This window comes from Myotis daubentonii, chromosome 15 (genome assembly GCF_963259705.1).
Source record: "Myotis daubentonii chromosome 15, mMyoDau2.1, whole genome shotgun sequence".
Taxonomy (NCBI): domain Eukaryota; kingdom Metazoa; phylum Chordata; class Mammalia; order Chiroptera; family Vespertilionidae; genus Myotis; species Myotis daubentonii.
The window spans coordinates 50,361,379-50,386,969 of NC_081854.1; positions in this window are offsets into that span (position 1 = coordinate 50,361,379).

Consider the following 25,591-nt stretch of genomic DNA (forward strand, 5'->3'; position numbering starts at 1 on the left):
GGCAGTGCAAGCAGTAATAAGATTTCAAAAATTCCCATCACTGGCACTGTAGGAAAGGCTGAGCATGACTGAAATCCTATTATTGTCAGTCAAAAAGATAAGGTAACAGTGGGCATCGCTATAAAAGCTATATAAATGCACAATTTAAACAGGAAATATCAACATTGAATATATGTGTGTGTATGTGTACACACACACATACATACACATATGCCCAATTAAGTTACCAGGGATTAATTTGTAATTTTTTTTTGTCTCACAATATCACACACTACCCCAAACCCGGAATGGTGGCTTTTTGTTTTTCTGACTGTTACCTTGAATTTGAAAGCCATTGGATTGAGGGTAAAGGGTTTATTTTTTTGTTTGTTTTTGTTTTTAATATATTTTATTGATTTTTTTACAGAGAGGAAGGGAGAGGGATAGAGAGCCAGAAACATCGATGAGAGAGAAACATCGATCAGCTGCCTCCTGCACACCCTCCACTGGGAATGTGCCCGCAACCAAGGTACATGCCCTTGACTGGAATCGAACCTGGGACCCCTGAGTCCGCAGGCCGACGCTCTATCCACTGAGCCAAACCGGTTAGGGCAAGGGTAAAGGGTTTTTAATGCAGGTTTCTATTTGAGAACAAAATAGTGGCTCATAATACCCGGGATTAGAACTAAATGTATCACGTTGTGAAACTGGACTTAGATGTTTGCATGTGCTTCTGTTGTTTTTTCTGGAGAAAATAGTTGTAGAATGTATTTTGTAGGAAATAGTTTTCATAATATTTTTATTTTCCTCAATTACAGTACTGTTCTATTTGTGTACAAAGTTTCTTAGCAAAGTGACTCATTTGGCCAGACAGTGTTGCATATATTGTCAGTGCAATCATTGTTCTTTATGAAGATAGAAGACAGAGATTCTATCATAACCAGACGTTAATTTTTATTATTTTCTTCTTAGTCAACACACATTTATATATTACATGGTATACTGGTTTTTACATGAATACACTCTTGATATTAAAGATACATTAGTTCAAGTATTTTTGACTCAATCCTAGTATTATGGGCTCATGCAATTTAACGCCCCCTCCCAACTTGATGGATTATCTAAAAGGAAACAATTGTGTCTCATACATATATCAAGCATTAACCAGCTCAGGAACTCATCTATAGAGTCATATAGAAAGATTCAGTAGGATGGCATCTCCAAACCTATTTCCTTTATTTATAAAATGGAGATAATAAATTTCATCTAAAACAAATCATTAAAACATTCTTCATCAAGGGTCTTATGAAGCATTCCAACTTGGTTTAAACTTACAGTGGCCTGATATTAAAGCCCCATAGCTTGTGACTACAGAACACTCTCGGTAATTCTAACGTGAAGCTTGTAATGGTAAGAAATAGAAGCTCAGTTGTCCACAGTGATGCAGAAGAACTGAAGAGGAAGAAAGTGATTTTGAATGAGAAGACCCAAGACCCAAGACACCTTCATGGAGTTTTCATAAAAGATGGGAACTGAGGACTGGGTGCAATAGAAATCTGAGCTTTGCAAACAACCAACACTAAGAGGGAAAACTGAGAAAAAGCAGGCTGTTTATAGATGAATGACACCTTTCCAAGCAATCAGAAAGAGCCAGAAAATGGGTGCTCATATGTCCCACATAGGTTTGCCTAAATCGTAGCATGTTTGTGGATGAAAAAAAAAATAATGTTCAGAGATGTCTGAAGGAATTTTTCAGAGTTCAGTGACACATCCCATACATGAGAGAGACAGACATTGAACTCTGATCTTCTAGCTCACAACCAAGGTAAGACACTAAATATTTTGTGTGTGTGCTCCTGCTCCATTATTTCCGGAAGTGTCATTTACGTCTCAAGGCCAGTAGGCATTTTTTGGAGGAATCGGTGTCTATGGTGCTGTTTTCCCCAACTTGAGTTACGGGACATTATCTGACTCACATCTTGAATGTAAGTATTACCACTTGTGGGAATCTTTCCTAATGGTAATAGTTATCTTTATCATTATCCACAGATGACAGAAGAAGGGTTGTTAGGAGGAATAACCCAGGATGTGAGTAACCTCACAGGGTGATCTGATCATAAGTTCCTAACTGGGAAGGTCAATGATGGGTAGCCATGCCCAAGCATAGAATGTCTCAACATCACAACTCATTCCAGTGCTTACTTTGCAATAGTCCCTGAGTCATGTTTTACTAGGCCATATATGCAGCAAGGTTACCTTAAGGGGCCTTACCCAATTCTCTTGATTCCTTGCATAATTTGGATGAACTTCTCTTAAGGGTCTGATTAGCCTTTGCCACCGGAATTTCCTGATGAATGAGGTCTCATTAAGCAGTGTTTAATACCCACCTGACTCTTAAGGCTTTGGTAACATCTTTTGTAATCAGAGAGATAAATGCTGGCCCATTGCCACTCTGTAAAGATTGGGGAGCCTGCAATTAGGAATGTTTTCCTTCAGTATAGAAGGTGCTAAGAGGTTCCTGAAATTGCCTGGTGCTTTAGGCAAGCCAGTGAAGTCCATGCCATTCTTCCCCACGGTGTGTTCCCCTCATTATTTGGCCTCATCCTGGAGATTGAGGGAGGCTGAGTATTCAGGTTATTGGCATTGCCAGTTGGGCAAGCTTTCACTACCCGGTCAATTGGAACTGTCATACCTAGAGTTTCCATGGTGTTGATTAGCCCAAGTAGAATGGAGAAAGCATACCGGGAGTCCGTATAGATGTTCAGGGTCATCCTCTTCCCAATTCTAGGGCCATAGTGAGGGCTATTAACTCAGCCTTTTGAGTGGAGGTAGGGCCCCTGCTCCTACAGTTTTATTTAGGGTGGCAGTTGTATAGCCTGCCCCCCTTTTATCTCCCTTTTTGAAGCTACTTCTGTCAGTAAGCCATGCTTCCTCCACCCTTGGGAGGGGCTCACTTTCCAGGTCTGGCTGGTGGGAGTATATTGTATCTATTATTTCTAGGCAATGATGTTCCAGGTTTCCCAGCTCAATTGGGAGTAGAGTGGCCGAGTGTAAAGGGTAGCATGTTTTTATGGTGACCACTGGGTTGTCTAGAAGCATGGCCTGAACCTGGATTAGTCTCCCAGGTGGCAGTCATTCTGTCCCCTAGGGTTTATCAGGGCTTGAACCTGGTGTGGGGTCCAGATGGTTACAGGTTGTCCAAAAGCCAAGCTTTCTGCCTCTTTTAAGAGAGTGTCTGTAGTAGCAACCTCCCAAAGTCAAGGGGGCCATCCTTATGCTGTCTGATCTAATTGTTCAGAAAAATGAGCAATTACCTGGGCCAGAGGTGTAAACTTCAGAGTTAAGACACCTCCACCCACAGTGCTATTTCCTGTCTCACCGGAGGCTTTGTGAAATCTGGGAGACCCAAGGCTGGGGCCTGAAGTAGCTGTCCTTTGAGTTCCCAAAAAGCCTTTTCACATTCTGAGTTGCATTCAAATAGTTCACCATCTTTCCCTTTTAAGCCTTCTAGAGAGGCTTGGCTATGAAAGCAAAATTAGGGATTCACATACAAGGAAACCTGAACATTCCCAAGAACCCTTTCACTTGCTTCTTAAAAAAACAGATATAGATAGATATAGATATAGATATAGATATAGATATAGATATAGATATAGATATAGTATAGATATAGATATAGATATAGATATAGATATAGATATAGATATAGATAGATTTCAGAGAGGGAGAGAGAGAGAGAAACATCAATGAAAGAACATCATTGATCAGCCTGCCTACTGCACGCCCCCTACTGGGGATCGAGCCCACAACCTGGCATGTGCCCTGACTGGTAATTCCTTAGATTAGAAGGATTAGCAATCAATATATCATCTGTACCCTGAAAGAGTGTATCCCCCTCCAAGTGTAGGCCCCTTAAGTCTTCGGCCAGGGCCTCACCCAGAGAGTCTAATACCGGCAACACCGACTCCTTTTCTTCAAGGGTGGCAAGCGTGGACCCTAACTTGCACTGCTCTGGAGATCCTTATTTTCACGCAGAGCCATAGAAATCAGAACCTAGGAAATCAGGCCCCATTTCTTTGGCAAAACAAGTCTACCTGGAGAATTGCGTTATAATTTAGGGAGCTGTTTGTGGCTCATGGTTCCCATCTTCTAATTTATATTGTGACCAGGTCATGTTACAGGAAAAAGACCAATTGTTTCTTAGTTTGGATGATACCTGAACAATTTTCTGTGTTTTGGGATGCAGCCCTGGGGGCTATCAGTATGGCAGGCGACCTGTGAGTCCCCATGCCTTAGATCAGTGGTTCTCAACCTTCTGGCCCTTTACATACAGCTCCTCATGTTGTGACCCAACCATAAAATTATTTTCGTTGCTACTTCATCACTGTAATGTTGCTACTGTTATGAATCGTAATGTAAATATCTGATATGCAGGATGGTCTTAGGCGACCACTGGGAAAGGGTCGTTCGACCGCCAAAGGGGTCGCGACCCACAGGTTGAGAACTGCTGCCTTAGATCTTTTGTTCTGAATTTGCCTTCAACAAGGAGGTTCTTACGATTTCTGGGCAAGCAGATGCTGCAGGATCTAACCCATTTCATTTATTTATTTGTTTATTTTTTTGGTGTTAATCCTCACCTGAGGATATTTTTCCATTGATTTTTAGGGAGAGTGGACGAGAGGCAGAAAGACAGAGAGAAACATCGATGTGAAAGAAACACTGAAAGAAACACATCGGTTGGTTGCCTCCTGCAGGAGCCCAGGACCAGGGCCGGGGCTAGAGCCTGCAACCAAGGTACGAGGCCCTTGATCAGAATCAAACCCAGGATCCTTTGGCCCGTACGCCGATACTACCCACTGAGCCAAACCATCTAGGGCAGATCTAACCCATTTTAAATGTTTCCTATCTGGGAAGGCTGGCATTCACACCAGATGGCTTATGGATGTTGGGGTTGAATTCACAGAGGTGGTCATGGGAACCCAGGGTTACTGGATTGCCTGATAGGGTTTTCTCAGAACAAACTTCTTCCTCATCTTCACCCACAGCTAGCATGTGGATGCATTTATGCTTAAGCGTGGTAGGCACTTAGATAGGAGCAGAGCGAGGACAAGGAAAATGAGCCAGCTAACGGCCACCAGCTGGAAAGCCCCAGGTGCCTGGCAAAGGACAATCAATTGTAGGGTGGGACCTCGCCTCAGGCTGACCTTTCCTCCCTAGGGATAACATCTAGGCCTCAGTTGGATTCCAGCTCCTGGCCCAAATAAACCCAGATAAACAACAAAAGCCGCCAAGGCTGACCTCAGAATCAGCTGCCTTGAATAATGATCCCTGCCTGGTGCACGCCCCTCAATCAGTGAAGACCACAACCCTGAAAGGACACACTTGGAAAGCTGCTGAATATTCGATTGAGATTACCTGGGACCGCCCCTAAGTCTCCACCCTTAAAACCCATAGGATGGAGGGCCCGACTCTGCTTCCCCACCCCCACCCCCACCCGCCCCTCCCCAGCCACTATGGCCCTTTACCTGTAGAACTTGTTTCCTAAGCCCGTTTCTTTTAGGAATTCCTTTTTCTACCTCTATGATTTACCCAGTGAGTGTTGGCTTACAGTTTGGGTCTTGGCTCTAAATCCTTTCCTAGCCAGAACCCAAGTGCGGAGGTTGCTGACCCCAGGTTTGGTCTGACCCCACCCAGTCGGTCAGAGGCCTGGTGCCCTTCCCACCACCTACAACATCATGGTGCCACGACCCGGGTGTTTCATCACAGGTAAGCCAGTAGTCCTCGCCACCTTGGCTTGAAGGACATGACTGTGTTCTCTTTCCTCCCTGCAGCTTTTCCTCCAGCCATGGGGTTCGTTCTCTCTCTCTCTCTCTCTCTCTCTCTCTCTCTCTCTCTCTCTCTCTCTCTCTCTCTCTCTTCCTGCGGATTGCTGTAATGCTTGGGCACCTGTGGAGCATTTAAAAGCACGGAACTGAGTGTGGAATCTCGAGGGAAGGTGGGGGAGGGTGGGTGGGTCGAGATCAACCAAAGACCTTGTATGTATATATGCATAACCCACGGACACAGACAATAGGGTGGTGAAGGCCTGGGACAGGGGACAGGGTGGGCTGGAGGGAGTCAGTGGCGGGGGGGGGTTGGGGGGAGACATATGCACCCATTATAAACGCATACAAGCCCCCCCCCGCCCCCGCTTTCCCCTGCCAGGTTATTAGTGCCCATGGAGGGAGGGAGTCTTGTCCTTTGGCTGGGAAGATGTTCTCTCCCTTTGTGTCTGGAGTTAAATTCAGATGAACTTTCTAGGAGCTTTTCTGAAATCTTCAAGGTGGAGCTAAGGGTTAAGGGGTGAGAGACCCTAGACGTGTGGTCGGCAAACTGTGGCTCTTGAGCCACATGCGGCTCTTTGGCCCCTTGAGTGTGGCTCTTCCTAAGCCTTAGGAGTACCCTAATTAAGTTAATAACAATGTACCTACCTATATAGTTTAAGTTTAAAAAATGTGGCTCTCAAAAGAAATTTCAATCGTTGTACTGTTGATATTTGGCTCTGTTGACTAATGACTTTGCCAACCACTGCCCTAGACTGTATAGATAAGTGTCAAGATAACTAAGGACAAAAATAAGAGGATGGCTTTTTTTATTGCAAATGCTTTATGAGCTGAACCTCTAGCTGGGTGCAGGCGAGCCTAAACTCATCTTGGAAAAGAAGGGACACCTGGCAGCTTCCAGCCTCCAGACAAGGCCAGGCCTTGCCCTCCGGGCCCGCGGTGTTGTGTGTTTCTTGAAGGCCTGGCTAACACGCAAAGTCACCAGGAATCATCTCTCTGGCGCCTAAACCAGCTTCTATGAGAGCCTCGGGGATAACTTAGCCGGGACTCTCCCTTCCCTTCGAGGGGCGGCTGCCCCCTCTCCAAGGCCTCCTAGAGGACAAAGGGTTTGGGGCATGTGAATCGCAGGGCAACGGGTCACTAACCCAAAGACTAAAGCTGAGAGATGTGGACGAGTTTTCTAGGCTCCCCTTGTTCCTAGAGTTTTCTAGGCCTGATACGGGACCTCTGGCAAGGCTGGCTAAGTCCCGAGGCAGACAAGCAGGGACACCTGGTTTGGGATTGGTTTTGTAACGTGGAGCCTACCTGTCTGAGCAGAGGGAGTCCATGGTTCCAGAGCCCAGCCACGACGTGACCACAGGTAAGTCTGCCCTCGGAACACGGGGTGTGCACACCACACCCCGGGTATTTCCCTACTGTGGTACTCAGCCCACATAAGGAGGGCCCCGGACAGCCCAGAGATTAGCAGGGACGCCTCCATAAATTCTCAGCTGGGAATTTATCTGTGTCCGGAGATGGGGCACCGGTTCACAGTGCCTGGAGATACCCTTTGGGAGAAATTTGAGCCTAGTCCCTCAAGCTTCTTTTGCAACACAGCCTGGTCCCACTAGAAAGTGGACAGTGGAGAGGTTTGGCCCGTTAATGGCACCATTAAGTTTAATGCTACCCTGCAGTTAGACCTGTGTCGCTGTTCCCCAGGGACATGGGTGGAGGATGAGGCCTTAGATCAGCGGTTCTCAACCTGTAGGCCACGACCTCTTTGGGGGTCGAACGACCCTTTCACAGGGGTCACCTAAGACCATCCTGAATATCAGATATTTACATTATGATTCATAACAGTAGCAACATTACAGTTATGACGTAGCAATGAAAATAATTTTATGGTTGGGGGTCACAACATGAGGAACTGTATTTAAAGGGCCAGAAGGTTGAGAACCACTGCCTTAGATCAACGTGTCTTTTCCATACATGCAGTCGTTAGGATTCTCAGAAATGACCCTCAGCTATGTGCTGCCTGTAAACTAGATCTCCTATAATTGCTACGGAGCCTGAAAGAAAAATATACCCAGATGGAAAGAAACATCCCCAAAATGAATGAATTTGTTAGTTCTTTGCCAACATTTGTCAATCCCTTGAGGTATTCAAAATGGCTGTCCTGTTGGACAGATAAACCCTGTACTGTCAGAACATCACAGCCCACTTTACCTTCCGCAAAGCTTCAAAATGCTTACAGAGAGTTAGTTTATGAAACCAAAGTCCTAGGATCTTTGAAATGCCAATAACTCTCACGTAGGCCATCTTTTAAAATGCGAGCTTCTGGAGGTAACCCTTCTTGCAAGGAAAAAAAAAAAAATAGCCATGTGAGCAGATCAAGTTAACTCACTTCAGCTGTTAAACATTGATGGCTAGACAAGTGTTAAGTTTACCTGCGTTGGGCCTTATAGTACCAAAGAAGCTAGAAAACAGATCTGGAGCTGTTGATGCAATGTCTTGTGCTTTGTTGAAGGTTTGTTTCTTGAAAGTGAGTGTTTAAAATGTGTTCATAAACGTCAACCTAAGAAATGCTGGTTGTTTGCTTTTTTGGTTATTATTGGGAATCGAGGTCTCTAAGAGTTAAAATTTCAAATTCAATTGGAAAGAAATTGTGTGGTATAAGGTATAGAATATATTTTGAAGGAAAAAAAGTGAATTTTTCTAAATCCAGAATCAAGTACTGAGGTCTACTTTCTCTGTCTACAGTACCGTTTTCTCATTTGCAATAAGAGGAAACACAATGACCTGTGCATGCATTCATTCTAAAAATAAAAGGATTTGTTAAAATCTTACTATGATTATAGCCACTGTGCTAGATGCTGAACATGTGTAGGTTGGCAAGACCCATGTGGGCACTGTCTCTTGGAGCTTTCAGTCAGTTGCAGGAGGCAGGTGAAGAGGAACAGATCTTGACACCCAAAACATGCCTCTTTGGAACAGGATTATATGAGGCTGTAGCAGAAGCCAAAAAGGCTCTAAAAACTGAATACAAGGTACCATCTTGAAGAGACATTTGAATTTATTAAAGCATCTCCAAGTTGTCTTCCTCTTAGTACCAAGAAGAGAAATTGACTAAATCTCTAGAAACGCTTATCAGTGGAGAAGGCATGGATGAAATGTGCATAACAACCAGATCCTGTTTCCTGTGCGTTCTCTGGTAACCTCATTACTCCCTTCTCCCCCGTACCCTTCTTTTATCTTTAGCTGAAAATGGCACTTAAATGATGGCTTGGGCCATTTGGGGGTGTTACTCGATTTTCCTGGGTGTCTCCCATGTGTGTGGAGGTACACATGTTATTAAACTGTCAACATAAGAAACATCCCGCCCTAACCGGTTTGGCTCAGTGGATAGAGCGTTGGCCTGCGGACTCAAGGGTCCCAGGTTCGATTCCGGTCAAGGGCATGTACCTTGGTTGTGGGCACATCCCCAGTAGGGGTTGTGCAGGAGGCAGCTGATCGATGTTTCTCTCTCTTCAATGTTTCTAACTCTCTATCCCTCTCCTTTCCTCTCTGTAAAAAATCAATAAAATATATTTTTTTTTTTTAAAAAAAAGAAACATCCCAACCTGTGGAGAATGTTTATAAGAAATAATCTTCCTTCTGTTTCCTCCTTAATTTCAAATGCATAAAAGGAGCTTCAAAACCGTTATTCTCTGGAGCCTTTGGGATCTTGCCCCCCCGGATATGTCATCAGTTTGGCTCAAATTAACTCATAAAAATTCTCTACAGGTTGGGGTATTTCTTTTGTGGACAAACTTAGACAAGCAGAGGGGAAATGATGTTACAATACATAAACAAAAACAAACACAATGATAAAGGACACATCTTAAAGAAAAACAAAAGCGGGGGGGAGGGGGGGGGGCAGGTTCAATGGAGCCAGAGGGACGAAACAGCTGAGTTCAGATAGAGCAACCAGGGGAGGCTTCTCTGAGGAGGTGGCAATTCAGAGACCTGAGTGAGGGTGTCAGCTGAGCCAAAATCTGAAGGAGGAACGTGAAAGAAAGGAGATGAGAGGACATAAGCCCCAGCATGCTCTTCAGAAACGAAGGCATGTCTGTACTCCAGCAGGGAAAGTTGCTATTACAGCCAGTTGGGACTTAACATCGTTTTAAAGGAAAATCTGATGTCTTTTTATTTAAGGAAGAAATCTACTTGCAGCCTCCATCTCCCCCCACCCCCCAGACTCTTGACCTTAGATTCCCTATCATGCCTTTTATTTTTTTCTTCCTGAGCATTTTGAGTAAATCTCTGCATGATAGATGCTCTGTTTCAATACTCTTAATATTTTAAAAAATCGCCTGTCTGTTGTGTAAAACTTGTTCTCAAATATACGACAAGCATTACTGCGGTCTCCAGTAACTGGTAAAATACTGTAACCTGATGTTGGAGCTGCTTACAGAGCTCCTGGTGCCTTCAGGGATCTTTCCCATTTCATTAGTTCAATGATAAGAGTTGACAGTCATCTACAGTATGCAGTTACATCCATTAACAGTAACAGTGCATTTTTACATGAATTAGAAAGAGAATGAATGGGTGGGTATGTGGACGCGAGGCTACAGGGAAACTTTTTGGTACCGATTATTCTTCTGCAGACACAGATACATTTATGTAAAATTTTGCTTTGGTAATTCTTTTAGGAAATTCTGTGAGCTTAAGTTCCAGTAACCATATAGCTATATAAGCTGAGAAATTTGGCTTTAAAACTCTAGAGCAGTGGTTCTCAACCTTCCTAATGCCTCGACCCTTTAATATAGTTCCTCATGTGGTGGTGACCCCCAATTTCATTGTTACAAATTGAACATAATTAAAGCATAGTGATTAATCACAAAAACATATGTAATTATATGTGTTTTCCGATGGTCTTAGGCGACCCCTGTGAAAGGGTCGTTCGACCGCCAAAGGGGTCGCGACCCACAGGTTGAGAACCGCTGCTCTAGAGGGAAGGGAGTTGATTGTAAGAGAAAGCAGTTTGGTGTGGAGGTTAAAGAGGTACAGACAGACCTGAAGTAGAAGCCAGTATCTGCACTTCCTAGCTCTTGTAATTCTTCCACCCTTGGTTTCTTCCTCATTTACAATGTAGGGTTGATAACTATTGCCCTGAGATGTACCAATTTAAAGAGAGAATTTGGCTTGGTCAGCGAGGCTCAGTAGTTGAGCGTCGACCTATGAACCAGGAGGTCAGGGTTTGAATCCTGGTTGGGGCACATGATCCCCAGTGAGCTTGATCCCCAGTGTGGGATGTGCAGGAGGCAGCCAGTCAATGATTCTCTCTCATTCTTGATGTTTCTATCTCTCTCTCCCTCTCCCTTCCTCTCTGAAGACGATAAAAATATTTCAAAAAAGAGATAACTTGGTAAACTTTCAGCATGCTGCCTGGTATATTGTAAGTTCTCGATAAATGATAGTTGTATATGTGGACAATAGGGAGGAAAGATTTATGCAATAAAGGCTTAGGAAATACATATTTTTAAAATTTTTCTCAAAAATCTAAGAGAAGGTAAACTCATGGCTTAGAACTATACTCTTTCATATCCACAAGAGAATATGGACCAGAAGTGTGAGGCTGAGAGAGGCAGGAGGTAGCTGTGGAAATGATATTTCATGGCCCATAAAATCAGAAAGGCTTCATAATTTTGAAAGGGAGGCCAGCCACAGTAAGCAAATAAACTCCCTCTGGCATACATATTATCCATAATAAGGCAAAATGAATTCACAGGCATCTCAGTGAAACACAGGGGAGTGAGACACTAAAATTCTTCTAGGTGCCTAGGGCTGGTTAAAGGGAAATTAATGTCTAATAGAAATTATTACTAATTTAGGACTTGCAAAATACCTTTGCAGGTTCACAGGAAGTCTCACTCGCTAAATATCTCTCAGTCTCTTTTTCTCTACCTCTCTCCCTCCCTCTCTGTTACTCAAAGGGACCTCATTAGAAACCTCAATATAAGTAACTAACTTGGGTGGGTGAGGGGGAGTGTCCCTTAAAGCTGCAAGTTCTCTATAATAAAGTAAGTTTTCCAAGGGTGTATGTTAAAAAATTGACAAATTAGTTTACCTGTGTTTACTTATGTAGACACATTTGTGCAATTAAAATGAAGTATGTACGGAAAGTTTCAATTCACAGACAGGTTTCCATGTATTCCTGTCATTTTAAATTTATGCTGACTAGATCTAGGAAATGGGTGCATTTACCACACGGCTGGGGCAGGGCTTAGCAGGTGGAACACAGACAGGCAGGCCTTAAAACAGCTGCAGAGCCCAGCCTGCGTGGCTCAGTGGCTGAGCATCCACCTATGAACCAAGAGGTCACGTATACAGCTACCATTTATCAAGAACTTACAATATACCGGGCAAAATTGAGTGCTTACTGTACTTTTGCTTGAAAGTGTCACAGATATTTCTTGAAGAAATGAGAACTTTTCATATATTTTGAAGTACCTAGAATCGTAATTATCTCCATTTCCTTGATCAAATCAGCCAATCTTCACATCAACCATGAGGTAGTTGGGGAAGGGGTGATTAGTCCCTTATTTTTGCATCTGGCAAATATTTGCCTTGGATTCTATTATACATTCTGCTCAGCTGGTGTTGCTCAATGATTGAGCATCGACCTATGAACCAAGAGGTCAAGGTTAGATTCCCGGTCAAGGCCCATACCCAGGGTGCAGGCTCGATCCCCGGTAGGGGGCGTGCAGAGGCAGCGTGATTCTCTCATCATTGATGTTTCTATCTCTCCCTTTGGGTTCCTCTCTGAAATCAATACAAGTATATCAAAAAAGATACATTCTCCTTCCCTCATCCCATTAATCACAAAGGTGCCTCCATCCTTTCAGACCACAGAACAGAAGGCAGGATACCTGAGCAGTGTGTTCAATAGCAATCTCTGAGAACTGTCTTTCTCTCATACACGACCTCAATTAAGAACACATCAGCATTATGATGAAGAAAAAAAAAAATACCTTGACATTTTCCAAATCTTGACAAAGCACAGAGCTTTCACTAATGAGATTTCTGTTTGCTCGGCGTTTCCTACTGTAGGATCTCAAAGTGCTTCACACAGAGAGCTTCGAGCAGGCCTGGGCACAAGACTACAAACAAAAGCTCCCTGGGCATGTTGAAATTGCTCAGTGAGCCCATGGATCTTCCATGACTGGGAGCATATCTTATAATTAATGATCTTAGCACAAAATAAACCAATTATTGATAAAATGATTTTCATGTGCAATAGAACAACCCTCAAACTTTTTAGTTTTCAAGTTGTTTATGTTCCCTACATGTTTACTAAAAGGAGATAATATGGGAAATAAATGCATTAGCATGTCTATAGGGGCCAGAACCTCCCACTCAGATCTCTAAAAATAATCTCAATAATATAATATAATTACGCTAAAATTGCTGTAACCTGTGATTGGAAGGTTCCCATTGCCCCTTTCATTTTTTTGCTAATACTAACCAGGTATGTTTTTTCAATCGCCATGCTACTCTGCCCTCTTCTTTCATACCATCTGGAAACAATGAAAAAGAAAAGTAAAAATCGCCCTGGCTGTTTTGCTCAGTGGTTAGAGCGTTGGCCCTTGACCAAAGGGTCGACAGTTCGATTCCTGGTCAAGGGTATGTACCTCACTCAGTTGCAGGCTCAATCCCTGGCCAGGTGAGGCTGCATTTGGGAGGCATCTAATCTATATGTCTCTCTCACGTTGATGTTTCTGTTTCTCTCTCTCTCTCTCTCTCTCCTTCCCTCTCCCTCCCACCCTCAACACGTTGGTTAGTCAATCATATTCTTTAAAGTGCTCTCCCTGCCCTAGCCAGGTAGCTCACTTGGATAGAGAATCACCTCTATATGACAAGGCAAATACAAGACCCTGGTCACATACATGAGTCAACCAATGAATGCATAAATAAGTGGAACAACAAATCTCTCCCCCACCTCTTTCTTTCTCTCTAAAATCAATCAATAAAAATTTTGAAGTGTTCTCTGTGATGTTTCCAGATGGCACCATACATAGCTATCACAGTATTATTGACCATATTTCCTCTGCTGCACTTTATGTCCCCACGACTATTCTGTAACTACCAATCTGTACTTCTCAATCCCTTCATCTCTTTCATCCAGCCCCCCAAAGCCTCTCCCCTCTGGCAACCATCAATCTGTTCTCCGAATCTGTGTGTCTGTTTCTGTTTTGTTTGTTTACTATTTTGTTCTTTAGACTCCACAGATAAGTGAAATCATATGGTATTTGTCTTTCTCTGACTGGCTTATTTCACTTAGCATAATACCCTAATGCAACATAATACCCTAAGAGAAACAGAAACATCAACATGAGAGAGTATTCAGTGATGGCGAACCTATGACACGCGGTCAGAGGTGACACGCAAACTCTTTTTGGTTGATTTTTCTTTGTTAAATGGCATTTAAATATATAAAATCAATATCAAAAATATAAATCTTTGTTTTACTATGGTTGCAAATATCAAAAAATTTCTATATGTGACATGGCACCAGAGTTAAGTTAGGGTTTTTCAAAATCCTGACACGCCGAGCTCAAAAGGTTCACCATCACTGCTCTAGGTCCATCCACGCTGTCCCAAGTGGTTTTGTAAGCAGTTACAATTTAAGAAAATTGTGAACTCTTCTAAGAGGTTATTTATCTAGAATCTAATGCACAGTGAGAACCTTGATTCTTTTACTTCAGATAGAGAAGTTTGGTCTCCAATGATCTTCTCCAGCCCCCACTCACTTCCACCTGTCCCCCCCATAACAAATATTGCCTCTCTGGATTCAGGTACTTCCTGTTGAGGTTTACCACTGCCCTTGACCTCCCACACCCATGCCCCACCGTCCTAGGATGAAGGTGTCTGCTTGAGTTTTCTCTGCAGTATGACCCCCTACTCCGGGCTGTTACCAGTGATAGCAACAGCCTCCTTTTCCCTTACTGCATTCAAAGGTCTTCCCTTCCAAGCTAATGAGGCCCTGCTCAGCTGCCTGCTCAATTGTCAGAATAAGTTGGTTTCCTGTAATTCCTTTGCTCGAACTCCCATCTGTGTGTGTATGTGTGTGTGTGGGGGGTGTTTAGATAAGTAGGAAACACAAAAGAACAATCTGTAAACACTTGTTTCTGAGGCTCTGAATGCAGTGTGGGGGAACAAAGGGAGTCAGAACTCCCCTAGCTAATCTTTGGAATTGTAAAGAAATCATGACTAGTTTGACTTATTTAATTTTGTGGAACTAACCCTTGAGTGCGATGTGACTGAGGTTTCAGTTTCCATGTGTTCACTGATTGAATGTTTTCCTCATTTGATAATGCACAGACTAAGTGATAGGAACACAATGACTTCATATCGGTTTTAGGTATTTTCCTTCAAGTATGTGATGTGAAACATCATTTAATTGGTAGAAAGATGCATAAAGTAAAACCAAGTCAGGCCCTAGCTGGTTTGGTTCAGTGGATAGAGCATCGGCCTGTGGACTGCAGGGTCCTGGGTTCGATTCTGGTCAAGGGCACATACCTGGGTTGCAGGCTTGATCCCCAGCCCTGCTTGGGACTCATGTGGGAGGCAACATGTCTCTCTCATATTGATGTTTCTCTCTTTGTCTCTCTCTCCCCATTCTATTCTCTCTAAAAAAATCAAAACAAAACAAAACAAAAAAACAAGTCAGTGAAATAGTGAAAAGAGCCTTGGGTAAGGAACCAGAATATATGTTTGTTTGTTTGTTGTGTTGTGTTTTTTCCCCCCATAAAAGACTATGCATTTGGCGCCTGGTGCTAAGTACTTTGCTTGCTGTTGAGGAGATGAAATGTTACAACACAACCCCTGCTTTTTAGAAACCCAGTCTCCTGTGGAGATTATAAATGGCACTCAAATAGGAGACGTGAAGTGAAAGAGGATATATAAAGACGTGCTTACAATCATTTGGGGCTGGAACGAACTGCTTTCAAATTTTCATGTGACTGGTAACATGTTGCCAAATGAAATCCTACCCCAGTACCTTGGTTAGTGTCTTGAGAGTTGAATCTGGAAGTGTAAGGGGCCAAATAGAAAGAATACACTTGGAAATCCTGCCCATTGACTAAGCCAGAGAGAGAATGAATTTTCTACATGGGGTTCTGTGTTCTCATAGGCAATTCTTAAAAAAATATATTTTTATTGATTTCAGAGAGGAAGGGAGAGGGAGAGATAGAAACGTCAGTGATGAGAGAGAATCACTGATGGGCTGTTTCCTGCACGTCCCCTCCTGGGGATCGAGCCCACAACCTGGGCATGTGCCCTTGACTGGAATCGAACCTGGGACCCTTCAGTCCACAAGCTGACGCTCTATCCAGTGAGCCAAACTGGCTAGGGCCTCATAAGCAATTTAATTCCTCTTTTTGGGCTTCAGAAACTTCACTTAAAAACAATAGGTTTGTTTTAAATGAAGCCATGACTAGTTTGACTTATTTAATTTTGTGGCAATAATGTGAGTGTAATGTTAAGGTCTAACAGTCTATGTCTACTAAAATCTGTCTCCCAACTGGTTCTATTTTTTCTTTACCAACATGTTTATCAGGTGTGTTAACTTTCTACCTAATTTATGGCATGAAAATACTCTGCTAGCCCTGGCGGGTTGCTCAATGGTTAGAGCATCAGCCTGAGGACCAAAAGGTCGAAGGTTAGATTTCTAATCAAAGGCATGTACCTGGGTTGCAGGTTCCATCCCTATCCCCAGTTGGGGCACATGTGGGAGGCAACCAGTCGATGTATCTCTCTCACTTCAAAGTTTCTCTCTCTTTCCTCCCCCATCCTCCCTCCCTCCTTCTCACTCTCTCTAAAAATCCATGGGAAAAATATCCTCAGGTGAGAATAAAAAAAAAAACCACACAAAAAATACCTCTTCTAGGCCTTCATGCTTAAAGAGATATGTATGTGAACGGGCAAAGTGCTATTACAGAAGGGAGAAAATCAAATAAATTGAGAGAGACCACGTAGACATATCTAATTCTCAGAGTTTTACATGAGTTGTTTTCTTCTAGAAAAGCATTATAAATCAACCTCACAGTGAGAGTATATAATTTACTTTGTGAAGCTGTTTTGTGAGTGTGGAGGAAAAAAATTAGCATAAGGTTGTAGAAGAGAAAAAAAAAAAGGATGAACAATAAAAAATGTAGTATTGTTCTGAGAACTAATTAAGTTAGCTTCCCTCCTAAAGGGACCATACAGCTGAGCTCCTTGGCTGTGGTTCTTCTTCCATCTGGGTAACTGGTTCAAATCCAGCACTTGCTGCTAGCAACCAAAACCAGTTCTAGCAGATCCCTGTTTGCAGAAACTAAATCCATGGGCAAACTTCAATCTCTTAAGCCAGGGCCTGTCACCAACTCATACACTGGCCTTTCATTAAAATAATAATAATCAAAAGGGAAATGTTAGGCTTTGGCAGTGACGGAGGCCGTGAAAGAATTCACAACTGAGGGAAGAGATAGATGCAGAGAGAGGGAGTTTATTTTACTTTCCACAAAATGAAAGGGGCCGGTATATTGCTAATCGATACAGGGCAAGAAACCAAAGGAGGCTTCCCCTTTAAAAAGTAATGGCTGCTGTTGCTACTTGACAAGGAAGGGAGCGGGGTTGGGGTTGAAGTGGAGTTTGTTTTTTAGTAGACAGTCCAGGCAGATGTCCTAGAGAAGTGTCTTATCAGTATGTTCTCCAAGCCTGTCAAACATGCTTAGAGCAAAGGCTATGAGTTCAAGAGAGTCTTGTTTGAAGGGAGGGGGTTGGGGAAGGGAGCAGTTCTACTAACTAGAGTGTCCTTGGTGCAAATTATCCTGAGCTGTAAAAACACCAGGGAGGAGGGGGATGCAAGAATGTGGCCTTGAGAGTAGCTTATCTTCTTGCAGTTTGTTTGTTTATTTTAATCCTCCCCTGAGGATATTTTTCCTTTTTTAAATATTTTATTTATTTATTTATTTTAGAAAGAGTGGAAGAGACAGGGAAAGACGGAGAGAAACCTTGATGTGAGAGAAACACATTGACTGGTTGCCTCCTGCACAGGCCCTGGCCCGGGCCAGGGAGGAGCCTGCAACTGAGGTACATGCCCTTGACTAGATCCTTCCATCCACAGGCCGATGCTCTATCCACTGAGCAAAACTGGCTAGGTCTTGCAGTTTGAACTGAGGGGCTGTTTAAATCAGAGGAGCTAACAATCTTGGGGTTTAGTTACCAGGTGCGTCACAGAACTTATGAAAGGTTACACCAGGGAAAAGAGGTCTTTTTCTTGTCCAAACAGGAAAGTCAACTCAGTCTTAACCTTGAACTTCTCTTTCCTCTAAATCATCCAATATGGTAGCTAACATTGTCTACACTATGCAGGCATTTTCTAATGGTCATTGCACATAACAAAATGGACATGCTGTTCCTTCTACAGAACTTACAAGCTAATAGGGAAGGTACATGGTAGGTTAGTCAGGGGGAAATGTGCTTGCTCATCATGATAGGAACTGATACTTGGTCAGTGGATTGATTATTCTACCATCCACAACCATTTCTATCCATTTTCTGCCTTGCTGTGTGCCCTGGGGTGAGGGTAGGAGGTGATGACTGTTGGGGTGCAGTATCCAGGTTCCTTTGGATACCAGCTGAGTGTGGGGCAATGGATGCACCATCCAGAGATTGGAGAGCCAGGGGGAAGAGAAGTCGGGGTACTTCTTTCTCATCTCTTGTCTTCCCTGGCCCTCCTGCCAAGGACTGAATTTACAACCATAGCTCCTCTGAAGCAAATTCTCCTTCAAGGTTCCAGATTGTGCCTGGCTCTAGTGACATCCTTCATCCTTTTCCTCTCTAGGTCTGAGGGTGGAAATTCCATCCAGCTGCGAGAAGTGAGCTGTTTCACCGTCCATTGTTTTGTTTCCTTAAACTGGCTTCTACCTCTGCAAATGTTCCCTCACGAAACTCCTGTGAGCTGAATCATCCCACTGTTCCATCTGTTGAACCTCGATGCTACGGTTAAACTGGGAACCAAAATGAGTATTCAAACTTAACCAGAAATTTTAATTTAAACATAGAAATTTAGCCTCATCAGTCTTCCAATGGAAGGGGAATATATTTCTTGGAACGTGTGCTTATTGCCTAGAATTTCAGCTTGCCTTCATCGCATGAGTCTCACATATAATGCATCCTGTCCAATTTCCGATTTCAATTTCATCAGAGGGAGATGAGAAGTTACTCTTGTGAAATAAGTAGAGAGCAGCCACTTGAAATTCCTCACACTCTTTTACATCGCTTCTCACTCACCTAAGTAGGAATGCTTTCTTTTTCAATGCTCTTTATTGTCTTTATAACATATTCTGGTTTTTTCCACAAATGCAGAGATTCTTTCTTTCCGCGCTCTAAATAAACATTACGTAAACACAAGAAATAATTGTAATGGAAAGCACAAATGGAATAAACAGGGTTGGGAACACACATCGGAATAAACAAGCAGTGGCATCCGAGTGTCACGGCATCACAGAAAAGCCTATGGCTGTGTGTCTCTGTTTTCACCCAGGAAATGTACAGTGTCGGTTAAACCAATATTTTGGTTAATTAGAAGAGGATTATAAGAGTTATATGGTTTCATATGAACATTTATAAATACAATTACTAAGAATATGAAAGTGTGTGCCTAAGAGACTGGGACAGGGAAGCCAGGAAGCATTCTCAAAAGAAATAATATGAAAGCTAATCCATACCTGAACGGGGAGTAGGCTTTATTAAGGCAGAGAGAGATCATCCCCCTAGAAAGAATAACAGATGATGGTGATATACAAAAGGCAACGCCAAATTTAGAGCAAGAGAGTAAGTTCAGCTGAGACGTGAGGCCAGGATTCACTATGGGATATGGTATGATACACTTTGGCCAGTGTGTTCACCTCTGCAATTATATAGTAAAAATCCACCTGGCTGGTGTGGCCCAGTGGTTGAGCATCACCCCGTGAACCTAGGTCCCCAGTCTATTCCTGATCAGGGCACATCCCCAGGTTGTGGGCTCCATCTCCAGTCGGGGGCGCGCAGAAGGCAGCCGATGGATGGTTCTCTCTCATCATTGATGTTTCTTTCTATCTATCCCTCTCCCATCTTCTGTAAAATTTCAATACAATTATATATATTTTTAAAAATCCACCTCCTAGGGATGAGTGGGATTAGTGAGGTAGCACATGTACAAAGTTCTCAACCATGTGGTTCTATGTAAGAAGGTTCATCTTCTCTCGCTGATATCAAGGAGAATGGATTTGCCTTTCCTTGTCATTAAAGTCCTTCAGAGACGCACTGCACATAGGGCGACCAGCCCCTCTATAGAAAGTTGAACATTTCAACTCAGTAATAAGGCAGCAGCTATTCACTCGGTCACTATTAAATTGGTCATGAATGATGTATTTTCAGATATGAAAAAACCCCCACTATAATGTTCTACAATTCTGCAGAAAATGTTAATGTGTTCCCTAGAATGATTATGAGAATTGCCAACATAATGTCTATGATTTCTCAGAACTGTTTCAATTGTTCCTAAATAGACATATCATAGGTATGCAGAAAAATTACATTGTTCAGTGTGGCGTGGGGTCGCCCTCTGTCTAAATCTGCTCTGTCATCAATAACATCAGAGCTAAATGCCTGATAGTCATTCTTGAGTCTTACTTCTTTACTGCTAGTCACCCCACCGGCTCCTCCTCCTCACCCACTTTAATTTTCTAGCCATGAGAAAGGCAATATCCTACTTTGATATTGGACTGGAGAAACACTAACAGACTTGAGAACTGAAAATAAACATTATTTTAAATAAACATTATTCAACATTATTTTGTTTTGAATTTTAAGGCAATATACTGTGGTTAATTTTTCACTTCTGAAAAATATTGTTCTCAAAAAAATTTCTATGTATCTGTGTTCCTTCCTGCCCCCATCATTACAATTTGAATGTGAGACTTGCATACTGATTTAACATCCTTTCAGGTGAAGCTGAAACACATCATGTATAATGTGTTCTTGATCTGTGTGCCTGTAGGTGAGAGAAGGAAAAATTACCCCCAGGTCCTGGCCTTTAAAAAAAAAAAAAAAAGAACCAGGCTAATCGGTTTGGGTCCCAATTCCAAGAGATGGAAATCTTATTAAGGGGTAGGGTGTTATCTCTTAGCTATATACTGAAGAGTTTACAGACACATAGATAAGATGTCCTGGATCTTAGAATTCTTTAGGGCTTTGTGCATTGATCAAACATCAGTGGTCTGAGTGTAACAATTGCACTTGAGTTCATGGGATTATTCTCTCTGCTTTTATGTATATTTACAATTTTTGATAAGTTTTTGTTGTTGTTTGTTTTGTTCTTTAAATTTACTCAACCTGGTTTTGCCTGGGGCTCTCTCTCAGCCTGTAGATCAGACCAGACCCTGCCATCAAATCTCTAACACACTTCTTCCTTACTCCATCCTGTGCACTGAATATGCAGTCACCACAAGTGCTACAGAAAATCGAGGTTAACTCTGGCTTTCAGTTCAGGGGAATGGCAATGCATCTTCTGCCTCAAGTTAAACTATATCCTCATCCTCATTCGCCCCAGTTGTGTAGTAAGCAGTTTCTCAGGAATATTAGGAAGATCCTACCAGGTTTCCAATTGGATATGAGTCATGAATCTCTCCCTGGGGCAGGGGGCGAAGAGGGGGTGTCCTCAGAGGGAGGGCCAGTGGCTGGATTAAGATAAGATATACGGGTCCCCTAGCCTTACACAAACTAAATAGGACCAAACTGTACCATAAATCCTAGTATAACCTAAAAACTTAGAGGATGCTGCCCTTGTTAATCTTGATGAAGAGTATCACACAGGCACTCCAGGTGTAAATTTGAGCCTCCTCCTCATGTTCTCTTTCAATAGCCCCATATTCAATCAATCCCCAAATACAGAGAACTTTTCTCCAACTTGAGCAAGGTCTTCTGCCTCTTCTCCATCCCTGCCCACACCTCTTTAAGTTCAGACCTGATTATTTCTCATCTGGGCTATTTTAAGGGCATATTGACTAGATCTTGTCCTCCAGTCCATTACCAGACCACCCATTCTCTAGATTGCTTGGGTTGGTGGGTGGGGACTTACTGTAATTCAAATCTAAACATGGAAGAATGTACAAGACTGAGGTTCTTTCTTTTTTAAAAAAAATCTTTATTGTTAGCCGAAACCGGTTTGGCTCAGTGGATAGAGCATCCACCTGCGGACTGAAAGGTCCCAGGTTCGATTCCGGTCAAGGGCATGTACCTGGGTTGCGGGCATATCCCCAGTAGGAGATGTGCGGGAGACGGTTGATCGATGTTTCTCTCTCATCGATGTTTCTGACTCTCTATCTCTCTCCCTTCCTCTCTGTTAAAAATCAATAAAATATATTAAAAAAAAATCTTTATTGTTAAAAGTATTATGTATATTCCTCTTCTCCGCCCCCTTCCGCCCCTTGATCCCCTCCAGCCCACCCCTCCCCAGGCCTTCACCACACCATTGTCTGAGTCCCTGGGTTATGCACATATGCATACAAGTTCTTTGGTGGATTTCTTCTTACCCATCCACCCTCCCCCCTGCCCCCACCTTCCCTCTGAGGTTCAACATGGACCGAGGTTATTTCTGTTTACCTTGCTGCATATCTCTTCTTTTCTACTCTGAAACATATCCTCCTTCAGGAAAGTGATAACTATTTCTCATCAGGATGCACGTTGTCCCACGTACTGTGCTCCAGCAAGGGCACCATTTTCATCAGACCTTAGCCCGGCTTCCCTTTTCATGCTTTCGCTTCTGCAGCCTTTCCTTCCTCATATCCCTGTGAACACCCCAAACAGTTATATCTGAACCCCTTCATTTTGCATCTTCTCAAGTTCTTCAGCATGTCTACTAAACTGCTTCTGATTTTCCTGGGAGAAATCAATCAATATCGAAGCGATTTGCACTTCAATAAGACTAGAATATCCTTGATGTGTTGGGCAATGATTGTGTGTGTGTGTGTGTGTGTGTGTGTGTCTATTTGTAACTTGGTCCATTAATCTTTCCATGGGCAACTTAACTATAGAGACTCTTTACCAAGTTTCTTGAAAACCTGGTTATTGAGTGCAATGCTCTGTACCACCCAAGGTAAAGAACGAGTTCTTTAGCATGATTGGCCAACTCAGACAGACCTGGCACCTAAGTTCCTCTCTAGTTTTAACTGCAGTCCCAGCTGGTTCTCCTAATTTCACATTTGCTACTAATGAACTACACACCTTGGCTTTCCACACCTCTGCACCATTACACTCGCTCTTTCTTCTTTCATTTCTGCCTTTAGCTACCAGCTACCTTCCACTTATCATTGTAGACTTGGCTCAGTCACCACCTTTCTTTATTATTTAATATATATTTTTATTGATTTCAGAGAGGAAGGGAGAGGGAGAGAGATAGAAACATCAATGATGAGAAATTATTGATGGACTGCCTCCTGTAGGCTCCCTACTAGAGATCGAACCTACAACCTGGGCATGGGCCCTGACCAGGAATTGAACCGTGATTTCCTGGTTCAGAGGTCGACCCTCAATCACAGAGACACACCAGCCAGGCAGTCATCACCGTTTAAAGCAGTGGTTCTCAACCTTGGCTGCACATTAGAATCACCTGGGAATCTTTTTCAAATCCTGATTTCTGGGCCTCACCCTCTGGAAATTCTGTTTCTTTGTTACTAATGTTGTGGCCCCACCCCATAACAAAGAAACAGAATTTCCGAAGGATGAGGCCCAGAAATCAGGATTTGAAAAAGATTCCCAGGTGATTCTAATGTGCAGCCAAGGTTGAGAACCACTGATGTAAAGGCTTCCAATTTCCCTCTTGCAGAAATGCCATGCCATGCCTCTATTCCTACCTGCTAGTTACCACATTCTGGGAATGCAGCTTAGATTGGAAAAGGATATGAAACCCTCTTTTGATGTGTTGACACTGTAATACCTGCCTCTTCTCTTTACTTACATCAAATGTTATCAAGATTGTGTGTATGCTTATGCTACTTTTTCTTTCTTTAAATATATATCCTACTCAAGGCTTGTTTCTGAGTCAGATTTATGTGAGACTGAGCCGGTTAAGACTTGGTATAAATGTATATGACTAAACAGATGGATGCTTCTGGTACTTCTAACGTTCAAAAGCTCCCTGAAACTCTACACCAAAGTTTCTCTTGTTTTAAAGGTTTGGTGTTCTCTTCCTTAAAAGGATGAGTTCTTGACTTTGTCTAGGACTAGTTGGTGGTGAATTTCCATGGATAAACAGGAGAGGCACCATACCTGAACAGTCTCAGGTCCGTTTTGGGGCCAGCAGTGGGGATTGGCAATGCTCTATCCCACTCCTACCTGAGGGCCTTCTTACCCGTTCTGTGTGACCATCTGCAATCTGTGTGTCCCCTGTTTTGTGGTTTCTTCTAGGATGGCCTTAGGCTGTTGGAGCTGCTTCTGCCTGATAGCAAGGAAATTAGAATTGCCTGAAGGTTTATAATCCCCCTACCTCCTCCAAGGGCAGCTTAAAACTGGTGAAAATACGAAAACCCAACTTCATTCACCAGAGTGTGGGCACTGCAGGGCGCACCTGGATATTGGGCTGAGGCTGGCACTGTGTCTAAATAGTTCCCTTGTTTCTTCTTCTTGCCTTTGGCTTCCTCTCCATGCCCAAATTTCCCCCGTTCTCTTGTCCTGCTTCCCACACCATTTTACTTGTTTCTCTAAATCAGCGGTTCTCAACCTGTGGGTCGCGACCCCTTTGGGGGTCAAACGACCCTTTCACAGGGGTCGCCTAAGACCATCGGAAAACACATATATAATTACATATTGTTTCTGGGATTAATCACTATGCTTTAATTATGTTCAATTTGTAACAATGAAAGTGGAGGTCACCACAACATGAGGAACTGTATTAAAGGGTCCCGGCATTAGGCAGGTTGAGAACCACTGCTCGAAATGATCCTCATTTCTGGGTCTGCTTCGGGGAAATCTGACCTGAGACAAATCCCCTTCGTTTCAGGAAACTCAGATAGATATGGGCCCCAGCATGGATTTGTCTAAGTAAATGGGAGAAAATGAATGTAGAATGGAGACAATTATTTTGGTAACAATACAGGCATTATCTCAAAGATTTCCTCTTTTGTGACCATATTGAATGAAGTCTAGGGTTGTTGAATGTATTTAGTAATAACTGAATAAGTCCCCTGCGATATTTATTGCAAAAGGCAATGAGGTGTATAAGACACAATTTTTTAGACTGCAAGCGGAAATTTTTATTTGATAATAAACAGACTAGAATTTTATATATTGCTTAAAAATGAATACATATTGTCCTTATAAGTTATACATATGAAAAAACTTAAATTTATTGAGCACAATTTACTTGATAGATAGGGTGGGTGGAGCAAGAGTGGCTTTACAGTTGTTCCTATGAAAAATAATACATTCATTAATGAGTAATAATACAAGAATAAACTCTGGGTTTTGTAAGCTCATAACTGTAAACCTACTTTTTCCACACCCTGTACATTATCACGTTCATTTCTCATTTGAAGCAGTTATCATTCTCGAAATAAACATGAGGTGAATAACAAAAAAATATACAAGTTTTACAAAAATACACATAGTGTCAGACTGATTTCCTGCACCCTAAATCAAGTGTACTGCTCGTCCTGAGCTCATTGGCTCATTGTACTATGCCATAGAGTTTTGCTGAGTAGAACACAAGATAAGGACCACTCAAAAATAAAATAAAAAAAAGCAAA